This window comes from Panulirus ornatus, chromosome 10, assembly GCF_036320965.1.
Source record: "Panulirus ornatus isolate Po-2019 chromosome 10, ASM3632096v1, whole genome shotgun sequence".
Classification (NCBI taxonomy): Eukaryota; Metazoa; Arthropoda; class Malacostraca; order Decapoda; family Palinuridae; genus Panulirus; species Panulirus ornatus.
In genome coordinates this window covers 59,869,360-59,895,435 of record NC_092233.1, presented here as the reverse complement: position 1 = coordinate 59,895,435, position 26,076 = coordinate 59,869,360, and the positions used below count along the sequence as shown (strand labels likewise).

General features: G+C 49.2%; 1 protein-coding gene across 2 annotated transcripts in view; it reads right to left on the bottom strand.

Moving 5' to 3' along the window:
- Ent2 (Equilibrative nucleoside transporter 2) overlaps positions 1-26,076 on the bottom strand; it is a 289,869-nt gene that overhangs the window by 25,748 nt on the left and 238,045 nt on the right. The gene's annotated exons all lie outside the window — the stretch shown is intronic.

Below are 26,076 nucleotides of genomic sequence, written 5' to 3'. Positions count from 1 at the left end.
TAGAGGAACCTTCAGAAGATGGGAAGTACCATCTGAACTGGGTACACAGGTACACTGTGCGGCGCATGTCCCCTACCACCAACGAAGACACACTGGCAGACTCTAGGTCCCTAGTTTTGGCTCAAATGGTGACACCTATTGGCCACAGGTGGCACACACACACACACACACACACACACACAAATGTTATTTCCTCTGGTTTTACCTGATTTAAGAAGTGGGAAGGGGAAACCTGATGTGTGGCCCTTAGGAGATGGAAAAAATCTGATGGGCAAACCCAGGAAGAGAAAAATCTGATGGGCGAACCCCAGGAAGGGGAAAAATTTGATGGGTAAACCCCAGGAAGGGGGCAATCTGATGGGTAAACCCAGGAAGGGGGAAAACCTGATGGGTGAACCCCAGGAAGGGGAAAATCTGATTGGTAAACCCCAGGAAGGGAAAAATCTGATGGGGAAACCCCAGAAAGGGGAAAACCTGATGGGGAAACCCCAGAAAGGGGAAAATCTGATGGGTAAATCCCAAGAAGGGGAAAAATCTGACGGGTAAACCCCAGGGAGGGGAAAATCTGATGGGCAATAGAGTCATTATTTCATAAACAACACCTCTAACCAGTAACAACAACATATACAGTCTCGAGTATTGATTCACAAAACACAATAAACTGGTCAGACATAAAACAGTATACAACTTACCTTAGGAGAAATGCAAGCCCGTTTGTTCAAAACCTATTCACATTCCAGTAACAATTACTATGATCTTATATAGGGGGGTCTTTTTTTTTCCCTCCCCCCTTCAGTGACAGACGCACAGGAGCGTGTGTGTGTTGTGAAACTGCCGGCTCACCGCAAGCCTTGCAACGCTGACGATGCAAGATGGAGAACACAGAGAGAGACGTAGTTACCTGTGAGGTGCGGTGGAGAGGCTGAGGCATAGGGATGTGTCTCACTTACCGGTCCGGAGGTCCCGGGTCCGCTTCCTCCGAGGGCTGGAGCGGCGTCAGGGCCGTGGGTTCCAAGGCCACGTCGGATTCCCTGAGGCAGAGGGTAGGGTCCTCTGGGGGCTCCCAGTTGGGGTCTTGTAGCGCCGGGTGCTTCTGGCGGGGTCTGGGGGAAGGCGAACCCCCTGGGGTGTTGAGACGCGACAGGTCCTCCACGGAGGCTAGAGGAGCTGTCAAGTACTCAGACTCCCCGTACATGTTGATGGTGGCCGGCATTGTGGTGGTGGTAGTAAATCTACAGTGGTTGCTGATGTGGAGGGAATTCGTGCTTCAATGATCCACCCTGTGGATAAGGCTTTCAGGATCTCAGACTACCACCATACCCGAGCCTTTCCAGGTCCTTAACTAAGGCGCATTGGTCGAGTTTCCATATATTCCAGTCAAGTGGAGTGGGTCTCTAAACACATCATCTACACACTACAGTCTCTCCTCGCGTCACGACGTACTTCGATGTATTAAGGACAGAGCTCGTCGGGGTTGCCCGGAGTTCCTGTGTTCTGGTTCCGGTCGGAAAGGCAAGCTGGCAGTGAGGAAGTGGTGGTTCTTGGAGGGTCGTATTTACAAGCTTCACATGACGACTGGTAATGCTTTTTTTCAACTGAGGGAAGGAAACATACATGTGTGTGTGTGAGGGAGAGAGGGAGGTCCCCGTGAAGTCTTGCGTCGCAGGGGATAAAGCCTGACATCATGGGACATCCACAACATAAACAACTCACAAGACACACACAGGATGATAAGAACCATCAAAACATACCATCGCGACGGTCGCTTCTCCCCGACACCCATAAAACTACACATACGACCATATTGACGATCATTACGAGCACAAGTGTGGTTATCTGTGGCAGGCCAAGTTGATACGAAGACCAAGAGGGGTAGTAACCCAAGGGGTACCAGGGTACCAATCCACGTACTGCCCCCTCCAAGGTCCCTTCACGGTGACCTAAGAAGTAACACCCCCATATCCCGACCCCCTCTAATGGCCCTCCCAAAGTAAAAGTTGGGTGGTTACCACCCCCATGCGCCACCCCTTCCCCAGTGACCTGAGGGGTACGACCCCAACCAATGCCGCCCCTCCGCCCTCACCACATCAAGTGGCATGACAACAAAGGCAGGGGGACACCTGGCGCACGCGCCCCTCACGTACAGGACACACGAGTGAGGATGACTCTCTAAACCCAAACACTCTCGGAAGTCGAGGTATATATCTGCATAATTCTAAGATTACCTCCCTCCCGTGGACACCAAGTTACAACAACCAAGTTACGCCTCCCACACTCTCTCCCCCTTTTCCCCCTTCTCTCTCCCTCATCCCCTTTCTTTTAAACTTTCAGTTTAAAGATCTACACAAGTTTCCTGTAGGATTCACAGTGAAGTGCCAACTGGTGGCTTAATACATCCGTTATCAACAGCTGTATCAGGAGGTGTTGGATGTCACTATATAACTTTATTTCAACCATACGAACGTGATTTATATACAAACTGTATTTTTTTTTTTTTTTTGAAGTTTAACGGGACATGTCAGACTGTAATGTGCTATGGTTTCTCTGTATATCCTGAGCAAGGCGGTACGACCCCTTAAGCACGACGGTACGACCCCTTAAGCACGACGGTACGACCCTTCAATAAGTGAAATATGGAGGGAGATGGCCCGAGACTGGTGCCCTGAAAATGAAGGGTGGGTGTTCGTCCTCTCCAGGGCCAGAGACCTACGTTGATTTCAGGTCCTGACCTGGGGAGCTACTGATCTGGTCCTACCCTCAGGTCCTGACCTGGGGCCACTGATCTGGTCCTACCCTCAGGTCCTGACCTGGGGCCACTGATCTGGTCCTACCCTCAGGTCCTGACCTGGGGCCACTGATCTGGTCCTACCCTCAGGTCCTGACCTGGGGCCACTGATCTGGTCCTACCCTAGGTCCTGACCTGGGGCGCTACTGATCTAGTCATACCCTAGGTCCTGACCTGGGGTTCCCGATCTGGTCCTATCCCCAGGTCCTGACCTGGGGCTATTGATCTGGTCCTACTCTCAGGTCCTGACCCGTCCATTTTATCCTCCCCAGGGTGGATAACCATGACAGCCTCCCCCAGGGTGGATAACCATGACAGCCTCCCCAGGGTGGGTAACCGTGACAAACTCCCCCAGGGCGAGAAACCACGACAGCCTCCCCCAGGGTATGGTGAACAGGCTATAGCCTTCAGAGCCAACACAAAAATAAACAAGACATTATATTATATTCACAACACAACCTCCTGGTTATTGGAAGATCAAGGTACAGGGTTCGATTCCCGGTCTGTCTCGTCCCGTCTGGCACCCGTCCACTCCCTGATTCCCCCGTCTGTCCAAATCAGGGTCTTAAATCTGACAGGATGTGGTAATGTCTCCAACTACCTGAACACGACTTTACGACCCTTGCACGCGACGGTATACGACCCTTGCACGTGACGTTACGACTCTTGCACGTGACGTTACGACCCTTGCACGTGACGTTACGACCCTTGCACGTGACGTTACGACCCTTGCACGTGACGTTACGACCCTTGCATGTGACGTTACGACCCTTTGAACAATTTGGTATCCATTGTGCTCAAGGGTCGTATCGTCGTGCTGAAGGGTTGTACCGTCGTGCTCAAGGGTTGTACCGTCGTGCTCAAGGGTCGTACCGTCGTGCTCAAGGGTTGTACCGTCGTGCTCAAGGGTCGTACCGTCGTGCTTAAGGGTCGTACCGTCGTGCTCAAGGGTCGTACCGTCCAGGATACGTCAAAAATCCTGTTTTATACATGTCCCAACCTAGCAACCGGGGGCCACACCAGGTGTAGGTGGGGCCACACCAGGTGTAGGTGAACCACACTAGGTGTAGGTGGGGGCCACACCAGGTGTAGGTGAACCACACTAGGTGTAGGTGGACCACACTAGGTGTAGGTGGGGCCACAACAGGTATAGGTGGGGCCACACGAGGTGTAGGTGGGGCCACACCAGGTGTAGGTGGGGCCACAACAGGTATAGGTGGGGCCACACCAGGTGTACGTGGGACCACACCAGGTGTAGGAGGGGCCACACCAGGTGTAGATGGATCAACCACAGTCGCCACACTATACTGACTGGTGCCACACCTGGCCACAGTGACACCATGACGGGGGGGGGGGGCAACGTGGTGGGTGGGGGGGATAATTGGTGGGGTGGGGGAGCCAGCATGGTGGGTGGGTGGGTGGGTGCTCCACTGGTGGGTAGGTGGGTAGGTGGGTGGAGGACCAGTATCACCACCCACGCCACACAACTCATGCATCAATTCACCCTCACCAATCCCCCCCTCACCCTCATCAATCCCCCCTCACCTTCATCAATCCCCCTCACCCTCACCAATCCCCCCCTCACCTTCATCAATCCCCCTCACCCTCACCAATCCCCCCCTCACCTTCATCAATCCCCCTCACCCTCACCAATCCCCCCTCACCTTCACCAATCCCCCCTCACCTTCATCAATCCCCCTCACCCTCACCAATCCCCCCCTCACCCTCACCAATTCCCCCCTCACCTTCATCAATTCCCCCTCACCCTCACCAATTCCCCCTCACCTTCAATCCCCCTCACCCTCACCAATCCCCCTTCACCATCACCAATCCCCCTCACCAATTCCCCCCTCACCTTCATCAATCCCCCCTCACCCTCACCAATCCCCCTTCACCATCACCAATCCCCCTCACCAATTCCCCCTCACCTTCATCAATCCCCCCTCACCCTCACCAATTCCCCCTCACCTTCATCAACCACTCAACTTTCACCTCACTAAAAATCACACACGACCATATTAATTTACTCCCAGTTATTTCATGTTCATTCCTAATAACTTTATATCACATTATTTGATCTTTATTAGTTATTTCTCTCTTTATATTTTTGTCAGTTATCATTTTTTTGGACGATAGCAGACACAGACCACGCCCCGGGAGAAGATGGGAGGGGGGGGGTATCTCTCTCTCTCTCCCCAGCGCCCCCCTCCCTCTCTCTCTCTCTCTCTCTCTCTCTCTCTCTCTCTCTCTCTCTCTCTCTCTCTCTCTCTCTCTCTCTCTCGGTCGGTCACGTGATCTCAGGGACCCCATTTCAGCTCCCCAGATTTGCTCAGCCAATTAGAAAACCACGTCTTTCCCCCCCTCCCCTCTCTCCCCCTCCCCTCTCTCCCCTTCCCCCTCACCCCCTCCCCTCTCTCCCCTTCCCCCCTCTCCCCCTCCCCTCTCTCCCCTTCCCCCACAAGCCAACGGATAAAGTAAATTGGATTTCTTTACGGAAAAGTTGGCAACGCACAATACAAGTTCCCTCCTCCTAATCTTTTTTTTTTTTTTTGAAACTTTTGAGAAAAAATTTCTAAATTCAAAGAAACTTGGAATTAATTCTTTTTTTTAAGAAAAATTGACAAATTTCATCAGGTGGGGGTGTGGGGGGTGGGGGTGGTCTGGTTTCCAGCGGGATGCGAACCCATGGACACTCGAGGTGGTTAACAACTCTCTCTCTCTCTCTCTCTCTCTCTCTCTCTCTCTCTCTCTCTCTCTCTCACTCTAGGCGGAGGGATCAGCCCCTCTCCCCCTCTACAACACCCCCCCCCACACCCCCTACATCAACCCCCCCTCCACCCCCTCTAAGATCAATAACACGGCCGGCCCTCACGACCAATCAGGTGGCCGCTCCTCCCTCTCCCACCGTCCTGATTGGTCCGATGATTTTTGGCGGGCAAGTGACGTCACAAAGGACAGCCAAGGTCACCAGAGACCCACAAGCACACTGTATTACAATGTATTCCCGGCTGTAGTAACTACATCCAGAATACAGTAGGTGCAAGAACGCGTTAATAAAGCAAGCAAACATAGAGAGAGAGAGAGATGAAGAGCCACACACACACACACACACACACACACACACACTGAGGTTTTCAAACGCCTCATGAAAATTATAGAGACGACGGAGTCGAAAGAAGCCAATGGGATTTTCGACTCAAGTGGTGGAAGGGAGGAGGAGGAGGAAGACATGCGAGTGGTTTAGCTCCTTCTGCATCACAACACATGCGCTCACCACATAAACAAAAAAAAGATTCACATATGCGCACATAAGGAACGTCTATATCATTATGAACCTTACTGAGCAAGACGGTGGTATGGCCTTTTTTTCGGTACAATGGCCTGGCCTTGTGATAATGACCTTTAAAGGTCAAAAAAATAAAGACTTAAAAATAAATCGGGTCACATTACATTCACGTGGTCAAATTCTCTCTCTCTCTCTCTCTATCTCTCTCTCTCTCTCTCTCTCTCTCTCTCTATCTCTCTCTCTCCGGTCTGTCCACATTTCTTGCCTCTCACTTACCATGCAAAAAAAAAAAAGGCCTTTTACTTTGTTTTTTCTTTTGAGGGGGTTGAAAAGCCTTCATCTCTTACACACTGACAAAGAATTCATCTCGTGATGTATACAAAAAAAAAGGCTTTTGCCTTATGCGGCATAAAAGGCTCTACCTCTTTTGTGGAAAGAAAAAAAAGGCATCAATTCGTCCAGTTAAAAAGACATATTATCTCGTGTTTTGTAAAAAGCCTCATTTCGTCCGGTGTAAAAGGCTTTATCTCATCCGGGATAAAAGGTTTCATATCATCCGGCATAAAAGGCTTCATCTCGTCCGGTATTAAGGCTTTTTCTCATCCGGGATAAATGGCTTCATATCATCCAGTATAAAAGAATTTATCTCCGTCGTAAAATCATCTCATCCGATTTAAAAGGATAAAAGGCTTTACCTAGTCCGGTGTACAGAAAAACTTTATATCAACAAATGTCAAAAGGTTAAATGTCAGTTTAAAAAATGGCTTTACCTCACGCAACTTCAAAGGATAAATGTTTTTCTTGTCTACTGTAAAATACATATATCAGCGAAAAAGGCTTCATCCCTTCTGGTAAGTTAAAAAGATTCAGCCATCCGGTTAAAAGGCTTCAACAACATCTAGTCAAAAGGCTTCAATCCCATCCGGTTAAAAGGCTTCAACCCCATCCATTCAAAAGACTTCAATCCCATCCACTCAAAAGTCTCCAATCCCATCCGTTTAAAAGGCTTCAATCCCATCCACTTAAAAGGCTTCAACCCCATCCAGTCAAAAAGCTTCAACCCCATCCACTTAAAGGGCTTCAACCCCATCCACTTAAAAGGCTTCAACCCCATCCAGTCAAAAGACTTCAATCCCACCCACTTAAAAGGCTTCCATCCCATGCACTTAAAAGGATTCATTCCCATCCACTTAAAAGGCTTCAATCCCATCCGTTTAAAAGGCTTTCTCTTCAACGGACAGTAGTAGTAAAACGAAGGTCGTGGGGCCCCCCCGGTAACGTCCTGTTCCTCCAAGACGAACGGCAACGGTAGCTCCAGCAGCAACAGATGGAGAGAGAGAGAGAGAGAGAGAGAGAGAGAGAGAGAGAGAGAGAGAGAGAGAGAGAGAGAGAGAGAGAGAGAGAGAGCCCCAGGGGAGTGGTCGCTTAGCTGCAAAATTCACAAGTTGACATTTCTTTCCACCCGGACCCACCAGCAGCGTTACCATGACAACGGCCACCATGAAGAGACCAGCAGCGTTACCATAACAACGCAAACCCTCAAACTATAAGGCTAAGTACCTAAGTACAAGTGTAAGTACTTACATAAGTACAAGTGTAAGTACTTACATAAGTACAAGTGTAAATAAAGCTCGTCCACTCGACCAGTTTTCTATTGCGTCTGGGAAGCATCCCACAACATATACATTTTCTTTACTGGGACATGTATATATGTCCTATTTTTCTCCGGACCTACGTTTTCTATGCTAGGCAGTCATGGCTGCGTCTATGTACACACGGCAAAGAAAACTCCCTCTCCGGGGGTGACCGATGGATTCCGATACGATTCGTGCACCGTCGGCGGGCGGTGAGGGTGGTGGCTGAGCGTGACTGCCAGACATATTTGCTCATTGGTCAATTTATAAGTCATTCAACCCCCCCCCCCCCATCCCCCCAGGTATACGAAATCAATATGGAGTTTACGACTGCAAATGACAGGAAATGGTTCGCTAGTGATCGATATAATTCGATACTAATATTAAAAATCAGGACAGCTTAGCAACGCTACGAGTGGCCGGCCAACAGCCATATTGGAGATTTTTCAATAGCTTTCGTCCGTGGTGTCATATTGTTTCAGACAAAAAATGGGAAGAAATTTTTTTTTCTTGACAAAAAATGGGAAGAAACTTTTTTTTTCTTATCTTTTTCCACCGTGTACACACACACACACACACACACACACACACACACACACAAACCACTCTCGATTTTTTTTCGCTGCTAACAAAAATAAACAAATACACAGCAAAAACAAGAATTCCGATTCAATAACCATAATTATCGTCATTATTATTATTATTATTATTATTATTATTATTATTATTATTATTATTATCATTATATAGTCTTTGCCTTATCTGTTCAATGGCACCCTTATATTATTCATTATATACACAAATCAAAAATGTAAAAGAAAATGAAAAAAAAAATAAAATTGCACCAAAAACCTAAAAACTGTAAAAATTGATTTCAATTAACTAAAAATAAAATAATCGAACAGTACAAAAAGGTTATCCTAAAAAGGGGAAAAATCCTTTAATCCCTTAAATCCTTTAATCCCTTAAATGCCAGTCAGCAGTGTGGGATTGACCTCCCTAAATAGAACCCTAGGGGGAGGGAGGGGGGGTTTTATTTACAAGTATAGAGGGGAAGGGGGAAGGGGAAGGGGGAAGGGGAAGGGGGAAAGGGAAGGGGGAAGGGGAAGGGGGAAAGGGAAGGGGGAAAGGGAAGGAGGAGTTGTTAACACGATCTACCGAGACACGCGATAGACCGACAACGATTTAATAGATATAGATAGATAAATAGATAGATAGATAGAGAGAGAGAGAGAGAGAGAGAGAGAGAGAGAGAGAGAGAGAGAGAGAGAGAGAGAGAGAGAGAGAGAGAGAGAGAGAGAGAGAAATCTGAACTTCAGCTGGGGAAAAAAGAGAAAAAAAAACAAACGTTTTTGTCCGAAAACATCATGACGTCACTCTGACGTCATGAGACTGGACATAAACAATGACGTCACTCGTTCACACACACACACACACACACACACACACACGTGGATAGAGATGGTCGTCAGCCCTATCCCCTTAAGGCCAAATAAGGGCCATAACGCACGGGTTTAACGACCCATGAGAACCATCGGAGGGCCTTGTTAGCTACCCTGCTTAACGACCTCCACTCTTTTCCCTCCATATAATAGGGGAAGGCACCATCCGTTCCTGTGGTTCATTCCACGTGCCAGGCTGCACGGCAGTACGACCATGGGGATGATGTACGACCCTTGAACACGACGACGGTACGACCCTTGAGCACGACGGGATGACCCTTGAACACGGCGGTGCGACCTTCGAACACGACGGCACGATGCTCGAACACGACGGTGCGACCATGGAGCACGACGGTACGATCCTTCAGCACGGCGGTGCGACCTTCGAACACGACGGTACGATGCTCGAACACGACGGTGCGACCATGGAGCACGACGGTATGATCCTTGAGCAAGACGGTACGACCCTTGAACACGACGGTACGACCAAAGATCACGAGAGACGACCCTTGGAACACGATGGGACGACCCTTGCGCAAGGTAAGAAAACACAGCCAATTTCTGTGACTGGAAACCAATTCTGGTGACTGAGAACCCATCTGAGAGACAAGCCAATTTCTAGCGTTAGAAACCTCATTTCAACGACTGAGAACCCATTTCGGAGACTTAAGCCAATTTTTCAGCGTTAGAAACCTCATTTCAGTGACTGAGAACCCATTTCAGGAACTTAAAGCCAATTTTCAGCGATAGAAACCCCATTTCATTGACTGAGAACCCATTTCATCAACTAAAACCCATTCAATCTACTGAAAACCCACATGAACGACTGAAAACCCATTTCAGTCAATGACATACACGAATTATTTCATTACACAAATGAAAACTGTTGTTCCAATTATCTTCCATAAGATTAAAAAAATTACCATATTCAACACCAATGCCAAATTCAAGTAAGGTAAAGGTGATCATGTTAATTGCAATTAACAAAATACGTTAATTACAGTGTCAATTCCAGTCATTTTCATCACCCACGCCCATTTACATTAGTTTACCATACCATTCCTTGTGCAAGGGTAACTTGGCTACGTCATTATCACTAAGTTGTGCCATGAATTCTAACTTTGGCTTCGTTAAGTTCCCACAAGGTTACACCAACTTTATATACTTTGGTGATATCAAAACTTTCGCATAGTTTCATACTTTCTCAAGATTAGCTTTTCTTCTTTTCATTTCGTTCAGTTTGTGTTGTACATGGACCTATTAAGCGTGATGGTACGTTACCCCCCCCCCCTCCGTTGAGCACAACGGTACGTTACCCTCGTTGAACGTGACGGTGCGTTACGCCCCGTTGAGCATGACGGTTTCGTTACCCCTTGATCACAACGGTACGACCCTCATGGGTTCGTTAACAAGTCATACCAACATACCCAAGGATCGTACCGTCGTGCTCAAGGATCGTACCGTAGTGTTCAAGGGTCGTACCGTCGTACTCAAGGGTCGTACCATCGTGCTCAAGGATCGTACCGTCGTGTTCAAGGATCGTACCGTCGTGTTCAAGGATCGTACCGTCGTGCTCAAGGATCGTACCGTCGTGCTCAAGGATCGTACCGTAGTGTTCAAGGGTCGTACCGTCGTACTCAAGGGTCGTACCATCGTGCTCAAGGATCGTACCGTCGTGTTCAAGGATCGTACCGTCGTGTTCAAGGATCGTACCGTCGTGCTCAAGGATCGTACCGTCGTGCTCAAGGATCGCACCGTCGTGCTCAAGGGTCGTACCGTCGTGCTCAAGGGTCGTACTGTCGTGCTCAAGAATCGTACCGTCGTGCTCAAGGGTCGTACCGTCGTGCTCAAGGATCGTACCGTCGTTTTCAAGGGTCGTACCGTCGTGCTTTGACTCAAGTGCCTTCAGTAAAATGCATCCACCACACTCCCTCCACTGTAGCCCATCCACTAAGTCCCTCCACTGTAGCGCATCCACCAAGTCCCTCCACTGTAGCGCGTCCACCCCAGCCACAGTACCTGACCCCATTTATGTACAATGTACTGCACTAGGGACCGTACATACGTACAGTCATTATGAACGAGGCGTTACGGGGTGATTTAACGAGGGTGGGATCAATGTGTCATCTCTCTTTGTAACCACCTGAACACACTCGTTAACCCGCCATTGTCCTAATGAAAAACGGAAAGGCTATTTTATCTTGTTTTTGTGGCAGGCCGTTTTCTATGGTTTTAGCTTTCATGTGTGTGTGTGTGTGTGTGTGTGTGTGTGTGTGTGTGTGTGTGATGGTAAGGCTTTCGTATATCAATAATAATAATATTAATAATAATAATAATAATAATAATAATAATAATAATAATAATAATAATATCATTATTATTGTTATTATTACTATTATTATCATCATTATTATTATCATTATTATTATTATTACTATCATTATCATTATTATTATCATTATCATTATTATAGTTGGAATAATTGACGCAATTAAGGATTAGAATATGATGATCAAAGCCATGGACAATACGCAGTGTGGTACGCTACACCTAACAGCGTATACGTAATTGGATGAGGTACTGGGCTGGGATGGGGGGGCCCCGTGGCCTCTGACCTGACCCTTGGGAAGGTCAGGTCATCGTACCCGAGACAAACAGGGAGGGAAGGGGGGGGGGAGAGTTGAACTGGGGGGGTGGGTGGAGAAGAGGGGTGGGGGGTTGAACTGGGGATGGAGGAGGGAGATGGGGAAGGGAAGTAAAGGGTTGAAGTGACCAGTTGAGGGAAGGGTTAGGTATCATCATATTAACATCACTACCATCACTCTACGTCACTTCTGGGTACAAACCTAACCTATATCGACCGCTATACGTAACGCAGGCTACAAAAAAACAAAAAAAAAAAAAAAAAAACACACTTCATACGCCCAAGCTTACGCACTGTGCGCTGAAGCCCCACACAGTGCACCTCCCCCCCCCCCCCCTCTCCAACCCCCACAGCCTTCTCATCTGTCACCACACAGTGTGGCGGAGGTGGAGGGAGGTGGGTGTTTACCCCTCACCTGTCACCACACAGTGTGGCGGAGGTGGAGGGAGGTGGGTGTTTACCCCTCACCTGTCACCACACAGTGTGGCGGAGGTGGAGGGAGGTGGGTGTTTACCCCTCACCTGTCACCACACAGTGTGGCGGAGGTGGAGGGAGGTGGGTGTTTACCCCTCACCTGTCACCACACAGTGTGGCGGAGGTGGAGGGAGGTGGGTGTTTACCCCTCACCTGTCACCACACAGTGCGTCAGCAGCGAGGAAAGGAGAGTGTGTGTGTGTGTGTGTGTGTGTGTGTGTGTGTGTTTACCCCTCACCTGTCACCACACAGTGTGTCAGCAGCGGGGGAGGGAGGGAGGGAGGTGTGTGTGGTGGAGGTGTCTGACAGCAATACTATAGGATTAACTTATTAATCCTCAGTTAACCGAGTAATCCCTGTAATCCTTTCGACGTGTCCTCCCTCAGTGGCAACATCCAACACATTCACTATACACATCCAGCACATCCACTATACACATCCAGCACATCCACTACACACATCCGGGACATTCACTATACACATCCAGCACATCCACTATACACATCCGGGACATTCACCATTCACTATACACATCCAGGATCATTCAGCATTCACTATACACATCCAGGATCATTCAGCATTCACTATACACATCCAGGATCATTCAGCATTCACTATACACCTTCGCTACACCCCTCCCTCTTCCCCCCCCCCCTTGCTCTAATAGTGTAGTCTTATCTGATCCGACTTTAAAGTATTCAACGCAACAAGTGAGTCTATTAAACTGATTACAACGAAGTCTGCAGACACTGGGCGTGAGATCTGACGTAAGGGTATCACACACACACACACACACACACACACACACACACACACACACACACACACACACACTTTATATATATATATATATATATATATATATATATATATATATATATATATATATATATATATATATATATACATATTTCAACGTTGGAAGGTCCAGTCACGGACTAAAGTCCACGCCACGTCCGGGCCTTAAATAAAATATGGACAGGATTATGAAAGGGAAAAAAGAAGAGACAAGGGAATGTATTTACGAATTTTGCAGGAAGTGAAAAACCTGTGTCTTTTAAAATGTGCCAGGTCGTAGTTATTTGAAAGTACACGAGAGTTCCAAAGCTTCGAGGTGTAGGGAAAGAAACAGTTATCAAAATGGCCCACCCTTGAGTTGCCGACGGCCACAGAGTCATCATGAGACGCAGCAGCTTGCCGAGTATTGCGTAGTCTGGCTGGTGGTGGTGGGGGGCACACAAGCAGCCAGTCCTCGGGAGCCAAAAACCATACTAATACCAACAGAAGAGGGAAAATGAACTAAGATTGTGGCGTTGGGCAAGTGGGTCAAAGTTCTGAAGTTAGCCTAGGTAGTGTTGATAAGTCGGATCGCTTATAAGTCAAGCATGCAGAGCTCAGAACCAACCCAGAAAGGACGTACCAATCCACACACACACACACACACACACACACACACGGACCCTACACTATATAATCCATCTGTTGTAGGTCTTCAATCCCCCTCCCTCCCTCCACCTTCCTCTACCAGGGCTAACAACTGCGACCCCAGGCCAGGCCAGGCTGCAGCCCCCTCCCCATCCCTCCACTCCCCCCCAGAACTGTGATTGAGACGTAGATGCACACGACCCAAGGAAGGAGGCAAGGCGTACACATCCCCCAGCCGCGTGCTGGAGACCACTTTCCATTCTGCCACGACATCCACGGGGAGATGCTGGAGATTAAGACGAAAAGTTAATTCATTTCTTTTTTTTTTTAAATTCGGTTATCCATTATTTTCATGATGAACGGCTAGGTCGACTGTGAGATCAGTGCCCGGGGTAGAGAATCGAACCCTGGCTCCACGTGACTCACGAGATAATAATAACAGCTTGTAAGCTGCTGGTGGATACTAAGCTTGTAGCTATTGGTGGATAAGGAGGGAAAAAAAGCTTACAGCTTTTGAAGGATTTTTGCAGAGCTTCCTCTCTGGGGGGGGGGGGGAGGAGGAGGAGGAGGGGGAGCGGGGGGGGGGGGTAAGTCAGCTGAGCCTTCACCCCCAGAGGAAGGGGAAGAAGGGGGGAGGGAAGGCAAGTGTGTATGTGTATGATCCTCTTAGTATATCTGGGGTGGTTAAGTCTGGGGGGGGAAATGCCCGGTGCTTCTCTATGGGGGGGGGGGAAGAAAGGGGAGGGGAAGGGGAAGAAATGGTGGTGGTCAAAGGGGGAAAGAAGGGGGAGGGTGATGGTAGCAGACTTGTAAAGGTGGGTGGTGTGGGGTGGGTGGGTGAATGTGGGGTGTGTGTGGGGGTGTGGGAGTGGTCACCCTTTAAGCTAGGCTGAGGTCACTCTTCAAGGGGTGAACCAGCGTTATGTCGATGTGTTAACAGCTTTGTGTGATAACCACAGTATTTAGAGGGGTGGGGGGGGGGAGGTCGGTCATTAAGGGCCGTAATGAGGTCATTAATGATTCTTTTGATTGTTTGCTTCGTATCTAATGTTTCCCTCGATTATTTAAAGCACAGAAGCGTTTTAATATCTTAATTTTACTTTATAAAGGATAAAAATCGGGTTTTTTTTTTGAGGGAGGAGGGGGTAATAAAAAAATCAACCGTGAATTTTTACCTGAATTTTTTCTTTATTTTTTTTTTTTTTTTGTTCGTCGAACGGGAAACTACACCCACGTCCCTGGCAGGCACTTCTCTAACCCCGGAGCTCGGTCGATCCTGTGATAGAAGACTGCTAACGCCTCATCACCAACACCACCAATCCTCCTCCCTCCCCCTCCAACACTTGACGGGGGAGAGAGAGAGAGAGAGAGAGAGAGAGAGAGAGAGAGAGAGAGAGAGAGAGAGAGAGAGAGAGAGAGAGAGAGAACTGCGAACACTTCCTCTTCAAGAACCTTCACGTGTTCCTCCCCTCCTCCCCCTCACCCCTCTTCCTCCTCCTCCCCCCCCGGAGGTCTTCTGCCTCCCTCCCTCTTTCCCCACCCCCCCTTCCCGACCCCTCATTACCCTCCACCATGTCTCCCCACTCCTCCCATTCTTCTTTCCTCCCCTTCAGCCGCCCCGCCCTCCTCCTCCTTCTTTCTCTCTCTCTCTCTCCCCTCCCCCACGAACTTCCGGCGCTGGTGAAAGCGTCGCGCCCTTCGCCCTCTCTCTCTCTCTCTCTCTCTCTCTCTCTCTCTCTCTCTCTCTCTCTCTCTCTCTCCCTCCTCCTCAACACTGCCTCACGGTCGTGGCTTCGCGAACCCCATCAAACCGCGAAGACGCGGCTTTCGAGTCCCACTTCAAAATTCATCTGGAGGGCGTCGCTAATTCCTAGTTTCCAGACAGTCTCATCGACCCCACAACCCCACAAGGGCCAACCCTTACTACTCCCCCCCTAAAAGGGCTAACCCTTCCCCACCCTCAAGGCCTGGATTGCTGCCCTGGTGGGGACACAAGCTCACATCACTCCACACAAGAACGGTGAGGGTAAACGAGTCATCCTCACACACACACACATACACACTCTCTGTCAAATCAGCCCTCACAACCTCATAACTGTAGGGGGGGGGGAACAGTCTACATCTCAGATGATGGCAGAGGGGAAATGACGTATACCTGACGACGGGAAACTTCCCCTCGTGTATCATCAACTACACAGATGGAAAGCTAATGGTAATTAACTACATCCCGGCCCATTAGTCACACATTAGGTCATTAGCCTCCGGGCAACAGTTTTCACTAAAGTGTGGGCAGTACACAGTCCAGAATTTCATTGATGAAGAGAGAGTTTGAGAAGATATATCCCACTGAAGCCAAGTGAATATGTCACATAAATGTTTCACAGATAAATCTCTTCACTTGGCAAAGACATCATTTGGTAGAGTTATCCGCAAACCTTCCCTTTGATACCAAGAATCTTTTCGTTTTTCCATTGAGTGGTAACCTTGCTTTAATTCCCAACCTACTTAGATCCTTAAATATGAATGGAGCCTTCAGTAATGATAATACTATTAAGAATATCTTACTCAAAAACTCGCCAGAAAATTCCTGCGGGTTGCGTTTACATAATCCCATGTAATAGCTGTACACTCAAATGCTTTGTTTCGTATTAGAAATCATGACCACTGTATTGACAGGAATAATGCTAATTCAGTTACAACCTCTAACTCCTTGATCAAGAGAAATACCAATGAATCTCCCCTTATGAAGTACACATACAACTGTAACATGAATACAAGTGAAGGTCTATATAAAATTGGATAGCTCCGCCGTAGACAAAAATTTGTAAAAGGTTCCCCCCCTTTCCTGTCCACATAAAATTTTATGATAGGCACCACGCCAGACCCGACCACCAGCACCCACAAACATAAATGTACCAACGGCGTCTTAGATCCTCTCTCTCTCTCTCTCTCTCTCTCTCTCTCTCTCTCTCTCTCTATATATATATATATATATATATATATATATATATATATATACATATATACACAGACTAAGTTTCTATCTCGTTTTCTTATCTCCTCGACGATGTGATCATCACACGAAAATGCACTTGGGACTTATCTCGTTTCAATTTTCCTTGCGGTTATCAGCAAATATTGTATCGCGCGCATCACAACAACCTACTCCAATATATATATATATATATATATATATATATATATATATATATATATATATATATATATATATTATACTTTGTCGCCGTCTCCCGCGTTAGCGAGGTAGCGCAAGGACTATGTGCTCTCGGGCGTGTTCAAGACAGTGTCGCCATAGATCACCCCTCATCATTTACCATCAAGGTGTTGGGTGTAAATCTATGGTGGAAGCGTAAATGTAAACGACTACCCCCCCATCCCCCGCTGCGTTATACCGGCCCATTTCCGGATCAATCTTGGTAAATTTCTGTGCCACATAGACGTGGGCCTGGGATGGTCGATCGCCGACCGGGCTGTGCCACACCCACCCACCACACGAGACAGATATAGCTTTTTCTTAAAGCTAGTTCATTTTTCTTTCTTTTTACAGGTTTTTTTTTTTTAGATCGGAGGCGAGAGAGAGAGAGAGAGAGAGAGAGAGAGAGAGAGAGAGAGAGAGAGAGAGAGAGAGACTAGGTTTCTTTTCTTTTTACAGTTATTTAGATCTGAGGTCAGAGAGAGAGAGAGAGAGATCCAAGACGGAAATACACAATACCACACACACACAAAAAAGGGGGGAGGGGCATTACAACAGGCCAGTATACAGAGCAACAGATGGAAGAAGGCGGCAACCCTCCCCCCCCCCCCCTTAAAAAGTACCCCCACGACAGAAAACGGAGCTCAGGACTCCAGAAGGGAGGAGGAGGAGGAAGAGGATGACACCCCCACCCCACCCCCACCCCCCAACAGGTCCTTCATATAAATGGTAATTTCCCCAAGGATCCACCCAGGACTGGGTGATCCTGGGGTGGGGGAGAGGGGGAGAGTAACGAACACAAAGCAATTTGAGGAATGAAATGAGAAACAGTAGCGACCACTGGCGAGAGAGAGAGAGAGAGAGAGAGAGAGAGAGAGAGAGAGAGAGAGAGAGAGAGAGAGAGAGAGAGAGAGAGAGAGAGAGAGAGGAGACTAGGTTTCTTTTCTTTTTACAGTTATTTAGATCTGAGGTGAGAGAGAGAGAGAGAGAGAGAGAGAGAGAGAGAGAGAGAGAGAGAGAGAGAGAGAGAGTATTAGGTATCAGGGTGGCAATGTGGGTGGGTATAAGGTATGACGGAGGATGTGAGCGAGTATAAGGCATCTGGGGGAGGAGGGGGAAGGGGGGGGTCACTGTCGGCGGTTGTATGAAGGAAGGGGAGGGGGAAGGGGGGCGCAAGCTGGACGGGTATTAGGTATCAGGAAAGCATGGCGGGAGGGTATAAGGCATCAGGAAGGCAGCGTGGGCAGCTATAAGGCATCAAGAATGCAGCAGAGGCGGGTATAAGGTATCAGGAAGGAAGTGCAAAGAGATCTAAGTAATCAGAGTGGGTATAAGGTGCCAAAAAAGCAAAGTGGGAGGGTATAAGATATCAGAGAAGCAGTGCTGGCGGGTATAAGGTATCAGAGAGACTGCACAGACACATATAAAGTATCAGGAAAGCACTGTGAGCGGTTATAAGGTATCAGGAATTCAATTTGGGCGGATATACGGCATCAGGGAGATATCTTGACCGGTATGAGGCAACAGGGACGCCGCGTGGATAGGTATAAGGTATCAGGGAGGCGGCGTGGACAGGTATAAGGTATCAGGGAGGGCCACACGTGGCCAGATCTCGTGGCAATGGAAGAAACCCGACCAGTGATCTGTGGTGGTAGTGTGGTCAGGTCGACCACAAAGGCCTCAGCCAACACAAGCAACACTCGACCAGCTAACACAAGGGAACACTCGACCAGCTAACACAAGGAAACACTCGAAAAGCTAACACAAGGGAACACTCGACCAGGCAACACAGCAACACTCGACCAGCTAACACAAGGGAAGACTTGACCAGCCAACACAAGGGAAGACTCGACCAGGCAACACAGCAACACTCGACCAGCCAACACAAGGAACACTCGACCAGTCAACACAAGAGAACACTGCAGCAAAACACACACAACATGTTCCTCTCTCTCTCTCTCTCTCTCTCTCTCTCTCTCTCTCCTCTATCTATCTATCATTCATCTATCTATCTATTCTCTTGAGGGAGGCAATCACTCGACCTTATGTGGGACACGCCACTCTTCCCAAAAAAGGTCACCGTCTACCAGCAATACATATCGTCGACCTCCTCCCTGTGGTGGTCGACCTCCTCCCTGTGGTGGTGGTCGACCTCCTCCCTGTGGTGGTGGTCGACCTCCTCCCTGTGGTGGTCGAGGCGGTGCTGGGGGAGGGAGAATGACTGCAACCCCCCCCCCCTAGCCCCCCCCCATCCATCAACATCAGGTGCCAGGCAGGTAAGGGAGGGAGGGAGGGAGGGAGGGAGGGAGTGAGGGAGGGAGGACCTCAGGGCGTGACCAGCACTGACCTCACCAGCCTGCGCAACACCAGGCTGGGTCCTTGCGTGACCCCACCCCCACAGAGGTCAATCAACGCCACACCACCACAGGTAGATCAACAGACCCGTACAGAATTGCTGTGGCGTCCAGATATATATATATATAAGCTTTCCCGATCTTCGTTGTGAAGGATAAGACACCATCGCAGACCATGGTGGTCTTCTGTTATCTGTCTCTCTCTCTCTCTCTCTCTCTCTCTCTCTCTCTCTCTCTCTCTCTCTCTCTCTCTCTCTCCTACAAGAACCCACGTCTACATTCCAGTTATCACGACGTCTTCCTGTGTATGTAAATATGTGCAATGCATTTACAATATTTACATTGTTTACAGACTAAAACACAGCCCCCCCTCCTGAATAAGGAGTGGGTTGGAGTGGTGGCCAAGGAACCATCTTACACCTTCTGCGTCACTCGGTTGCAGACAGCAGCTGCCCCTGGGAAGTACTCCTGTCCTCCTGACGTGGTCATGTCTGGACACATCCTACATCAATGCCCCTGGGAAGTACTCCTGTCCTCCTGACGTGGTCATCTCTGGACACATCCTACATCAATGCCCCTGGGAAGTACTCCTGCCCTCCTGACGTGGTCATCTCCGGACACATCCTACAACAATCTCTCGTCCTTCTCAAACGTCTGGTCTACACATATATTTTTTTCCCCTCCCTCAATTTATTTCCCCGTTAGAGAGAGAGACAGAAAAAAGATCTCTTCTCGATCATGGCTTTCCCTTCGCGTCTGGAGCCAAAAACACACACACACACACACAAAGGACACACAAAACAACTTGCTATCAAATCTTCATTCTTCACATAAGCGTTACATGAATCATATTTCTTTCCTCTCGTATCAGTAAAACTTTGGGGGGAATTCACCACCGCCAGGGGCCACAAACAAACAAACTAACCACCCCACTCCACCCCTCCACCTCTCTCTCTCTCTTTCTCTCCCACGTAACTATGTAACCACTCATACAAGACGTCAAACAACGCTAAGCAAAGCAAAAAATAAAGCAAAGAAGGCTTGAAGTCCCTTTTCATGCCAAGCCCCTTCTTCTCCACCCACACGCCCTGGCTAGCTTCGACATCCACCCGTTCACCGCAAGAGATCAAGACAGAGTGAGACAGGCGTGGTGTGTGTGTGTGTGTGTGTGTGTGTGTGTGTGTGTGTGTGTGTGTGTGTGTGTGTGTGTGTGTGGTGGGTAAATCTTCGTGGCACACCTACCTCCTACCACCCGTAACAGACCTCTTGATCAGGTAAAGTCCTTCGTAACTGCCTTAGAAGACGACGCCCCCCTCCCCTCCTTCCCTCCGCTCCCACACCCCTAACCTTTGGCCTACCGCCATGCGCAGGCGCCAAGTCTACCGGCTGGTTTCCATATTTACATCATCCCATTTCGTTAAATGCCCCCCCCCCCACTCACATCGGGGGTCGACATATCCGAGGAAGACAGTGAACGATGATGTATGTAATACACGAAAGCGCTTGGGGACTTACCGCGTTCCACGTTACCCTCGGGGACATCAGCAAACACAGGGGTCCAAATCAATAGCAAAGCTAATCTAAGTATGATAAATTGGAGAAATACAAGAGAGAAAGAAGATGGGGGGGAGGGTGTTGCTGTCTTAGGGTGTCCAAGTGTGTGGTTTAGGGTGATTTGAGAGGGGGGGGTGTGGTGTAGTGGTGAAGGGAGGAAGATCCAGGTCTAGGTGAGGAAGACGAATGGGAAGTACAACAGTGGTCATTGTGCCATCGTGACTGAGGAAAGCAAATGGGTCCCATGACACTGTGGCCAATCCTGCTGTTCCCCAACAGCTGCTGCTGCTTTTGCTGCGCCTCCTACAGCAGCTGCTGGACCACCAAGAGCACATATATATATACAGCGAACTCTGCACGACACGAGAGAGAGAGAGAGAGAGAGAGAGAGAGAGAGAGAGAGAGAGAGAGAGAGAGAGAGAGAGAGAGAGAGAAGCCTTTGCAAGCTCCCGACTTCCGCATGTGAAACCTGTTTTCAGAACTTTCGTCTTGAGGTAACTTGCCTCCTGCAGGAGGCTGTAGCGCCCTCGTCGTAATCCCAAGGGGTCGTACAGCACTGGTGTAAGGTCGTATCGTCGTGTACCAAGGCTAAGTGGTACCGTTCTATGCTAGGGTCGTACCCTCGTGTTTCCAGAGTCGTTCCATCGCGTTCCAGGATCGTATACCATCCATGCTGTGCTAGGGTCGTACCCTCGTGTTTCCAGGGTCGTTCCGCCGTGTTCCAGGGTCGTAACGCCGTGTTCTAGGGTCGTACCGCCGTGTTTCCACAAGCCAACACTCACCAAAATCAAAAAACACAACACCCCATCATAGCCCATTTAGAGGGAGGAAACCACACACACACACACACACAACCATTAATCTCTCTCCCTCCCACGTAAACTCCCTCATCCCCCGACGCTGAGAGAGAGAGAGAGAGAGAGAGAGAGAGAGAGAGAGAGAGAGAGAGAGAGAGAGAGAGAGAGAGAGAGAGGAGCACAGTGGCCGCTCGCCAGAGAGGGAGGGAGAGAGAGGGGGAGAGAGGGAGGGAGAGAGGATGAATTCGAGGAAGTTGGAATGGCGCGTCTCAAGAGGTGTGTGTGGCCTGCGCGGGGCCCACTCTTGAAGTGGAAAGTGGCTTCGTTGTACACTCCTGAGAGGCTTTGTGCCTCATGATCGAGAGAGAGAGAGAGAGAGAGAGAGAGAGAGAGAGAGAGAGAGAGAGAGAGAGAGAGAGAGAGAGAGAGTAATTAAGCTTCAAGGGAAAAAGTGCTCTTACAGATGATCGCCAGCAAGCCCCTGCCCGGCCAAACCATCAGCACGAGGACCAGGGTTCGTCCACTCACCTCTGTATGGCTACACTGATCTGGACACACACACACACACACACACACACACACACACACACACACACACACACAGGACACACCTCTCTCTCTCTCTCTCATACTCTGTGTGATGTGTTGGTTTCCGGGGCTTTCCTCTAACCCCCTACACTTCTTAGACTAGGTCCGAACTCTGTGTCTGATGTCCGAGCCTGGTCTGGTGGTCTACCAGGCTGTTTGTGGCTGCTGTTCACCTGGTGAGGGTGTCTAGTCTACCAGGCTGTTTGCTGCCGCAAGTCTGTTCTTAGTGCTGTACAATCCGTTATTCTATGAAGTAATCTCCAGGAAGGGAGAAGGGGGTCTTCCTGAAGTAATTCCCGGGAAGGGGGAAGGGGAAGGGGGTCTTCTTCCTGTGGCTATCCCCCGTCATCTCTCCTTCCCACGTGTACTGTTGTTCTGCCGCAGAAGACCTCCTCACGGACCATCAGGGTCATCTGTCCTCTGGCTCTTCCTACATACCCTCAGGCACACTAATGAAGGAATTCGAGGAGGAAAAACAAAGAGGGAAAAAGATGCTACAGAGAAATGAAACCATTTGAGACGTGACCCCAATGCCATTGACTCGTCCAGCACATCCCCACGCTATTCTCCCTTAGCTGTATGGAGGGAGGGAGCCAGAGAAAACACCCCCTCCCTGAACCTTCTGAATTACGCCAGGGGGAAGGGAAAAGCCCCTCGGGATCAGTGTCTTCATCTAACAACCAATTTAAAACTACTGTCGTGCCTTCTGGCGCAGCCCAACCCTCTCAATCGCATCGCTACCACTCGCTCACTCACTCACTCGCTGGACAAACCATGCGCTAAATTAACGACCCTGAATTTGGTGCTCATGCAAATTGATTTTTACCAGGGCGAGGGGGGACGCCTCTCTCCTCCCACCCCCTACTCCCGCCTGAATAACAATATCTAATGGGGGAATATGTAAATTGTGATGAGCAAGAGTCCCACGGGTTATATATATATATATATATATATATATATATATATATATATATATATATATATATATATATATATAGCAAATGGCGTCCTAGCTACGTCTCTTCGTTGTATATCAACTGACTGTTATATTTCTCTCTTGTATCTCCCCTGATGATGTGATTATTACACGAAGGTGCACTTGGGAACTTATCGTGTTTCATTTTCCCCGTGGACTCATAGGAATATATTTTTTTATAAACTGCTGTAGCAGACCCTGACAATCAAACTGGTTCTACTCTGAACTCTGTGTCTACTTGTCTGTTCTACTCTCATAAGAACAAATATAACATACAAAGTTTTTACAAGTCACTGGAGACGATCTATTCTATCTAGGCCATATTCTATTGAGTTTGCGGCCTCTTCCGCCCTGAAGAACATAGAACATTACATGTTCTACAAGTGATCTCATAACCCCATTCGCACTAAGGGCCAGAAAGACACGTGTTCTCTAGGTCTGAGGGAGCCCTTCAGGGGTCGATAATGATAGATGAACACCACACACAACGTAATGTATGCACACACACACACACACACACACTCACACACACACACACACACACACACTCTCACACACACACGCACACACACACACACACACACAAAGCTTTATTTCAGTTGACTAAACCCATTTCATGACAGAAGACCCCTCTAGTATGTCAATAAAAGCCCCTCCCTCGACATCTACAACTAATATGTCACACACACACACAAACACACACACACACACACACACACACACACACACACACACACACACACTACGACACATATGATGACTGACCTCAAGTTTCAGGGCATGCAATGGTCAGAAACACGACACGGAAACTGACACAGACGCTCTGCTCCTGTCCTTCCAGCTCTGTGTGTGTGAGTGTGTGTGTGTGGGGTAGTAACCGTGTGGACACAGAGACAAAGGAGGGAAAGCAGCGGGAGCAGCAGCGTGGCACAGACCGAATGATTGACAGCAATTCCCTCGTTGTGTTGTTGCACAGTCGATGAATGATAAGTGTAAACACGGGATGAGGAACTACAACCCCCCCCCCCCCCTTTCTCTTCCCCCCCTCCCATACAGACGATGTAGAACTGGTGAGGATTTAGTGGGAGGAGGGGGATGGAGGGGAGGCCAAGCAGGGAGGGGGAGGTTAGGGGGGAGGTCTTCTGTGAGGTCCGTGGCCGGAGTAACCCACACCACCAGGAGGTCTGTCGGTGGCTCGAGAGAGCGCCAGAGGCCAGGAGGTCTGCGGGTGACACCGGAGAGGCCCACAGTAGACCACCACTGGCGAGGAGGAGGACCACAACCACCTCCCCTCCCTCACACACACACACACACACACACACACACACACACACACGGACCTTCCTCTATCCCCAGTCTATTCCAACAGACCTTCCACACACACCCCCCTTCCCCCCCCCCCCATTCCCTCATTAATGGCACCCCCAAAAGGTCACAGGCCAGAGCGTTTCCTCGTTAGATCCCAAGATGGGGGAGGGATTGCGACCATCCCATCCCCACCAAACCCTCCCTTCCCCCATCACTCCAGACTCCCACTCGCTCATGGTGTCAGGTCGCCTCCCTCTCTCTCCCTCTCCCTCTCTTCCCACTCCACACTGCCCTGTTGTCCACAGACACAACGGTAAGTACCGGTGTGCAACGGGATGCCCTCACACCTTCATGTGACCACAACAGAAAATGGAAGACACAAACAAACCCCTCCCCTCCTTAAGCTATTCTCCTACGTCACTCGATAAAGATAAGAAATAACTATGACACTTTTATCAGTACGATAAGATAGAAGGAAGAAAAGAAGAGTTGCAAGATATCACCACTGTTATCACTTCCAGTGGGGAAGAGATTTCACATCTTTGGATCAACAGGAAAATGTCTTCATAACACCAATTACGTGGTGTTACGCCTCCCCGTAATGGTGTTACGTGGTGTTACGCCACCCCGTACTGGTGTTACGCCTCCCCGTACTGGTGTCTGTCCACCCCGTACTGGTGTTACGCCTCCCCGTACTGGTGTTATGTGGTGTGACGCCTCCCGTACTGGTGTTACGTGGTGTGACGCCACCCCGTACTGGTGTTACGTGGTGTTACGCCTCCCCGTACTGGTGTTACGTGGTGTGACGCCTCCCCGTACTGGTGTTACGTGGTGTTACGCCTCCCCGTACTGGTGTTACGTGGTGTTACGCCTCCCCGTACTGGTGTTACGTGGTGTTACGCCACCCCGTACTGGTGTTACGTGGTGTGACGCCTCCCCGTACTGGTGTTACGTGGTGTTACGCCTCCCGTACTGGTGTTACGTGGTGTTACGCCACCCCGTACAGGTGTTACGTGATGTGACGCCTCCGTGAGAGGTGTGCCACATTGTGTGACCATCCGTCACCAGCGAAGACTAAACCTTTGAGGTCACTATCCTTCGAAGGTGACCTAACGAGGTGACCTGGCTCGTCTTGGTGACCCCGCGAGAACGATCACCCACACAGTAGGGTCACCCACACCTCACCAGGCAAAGGTCACGACGACCACAATTGTTCAAGGTCATCAGCAGACCACAGTCGGCTTCGTCAAGGTCACCACCTGACCTCGAACCCATCACCAGGAAGGTCATAAGTAGGTCACGACCCTGGGGTCGCCAGGTCACGACCCAGGGTCACCAGGTCACGACCCAGGGTCACCAGGTCATGACCCAGGGTCACCAGGTCACGACCTAGGGTCACCAGCAAGCCTTGCCCCTTGTGTCACCAGTCATGTACTTCGGCCCTCCAGCACTTGAAAAGGTCAAGTTGAGCGATGATTCAAGGGTCACTAAGGGTCGCCACTAGGTCAGGTCAGGTCACACCTTGGACTGAGGACCATGAAAACTTAAATGTCCGACAACGACCTATTTCCTTTAAAGGTCATCTACCAGGCTGG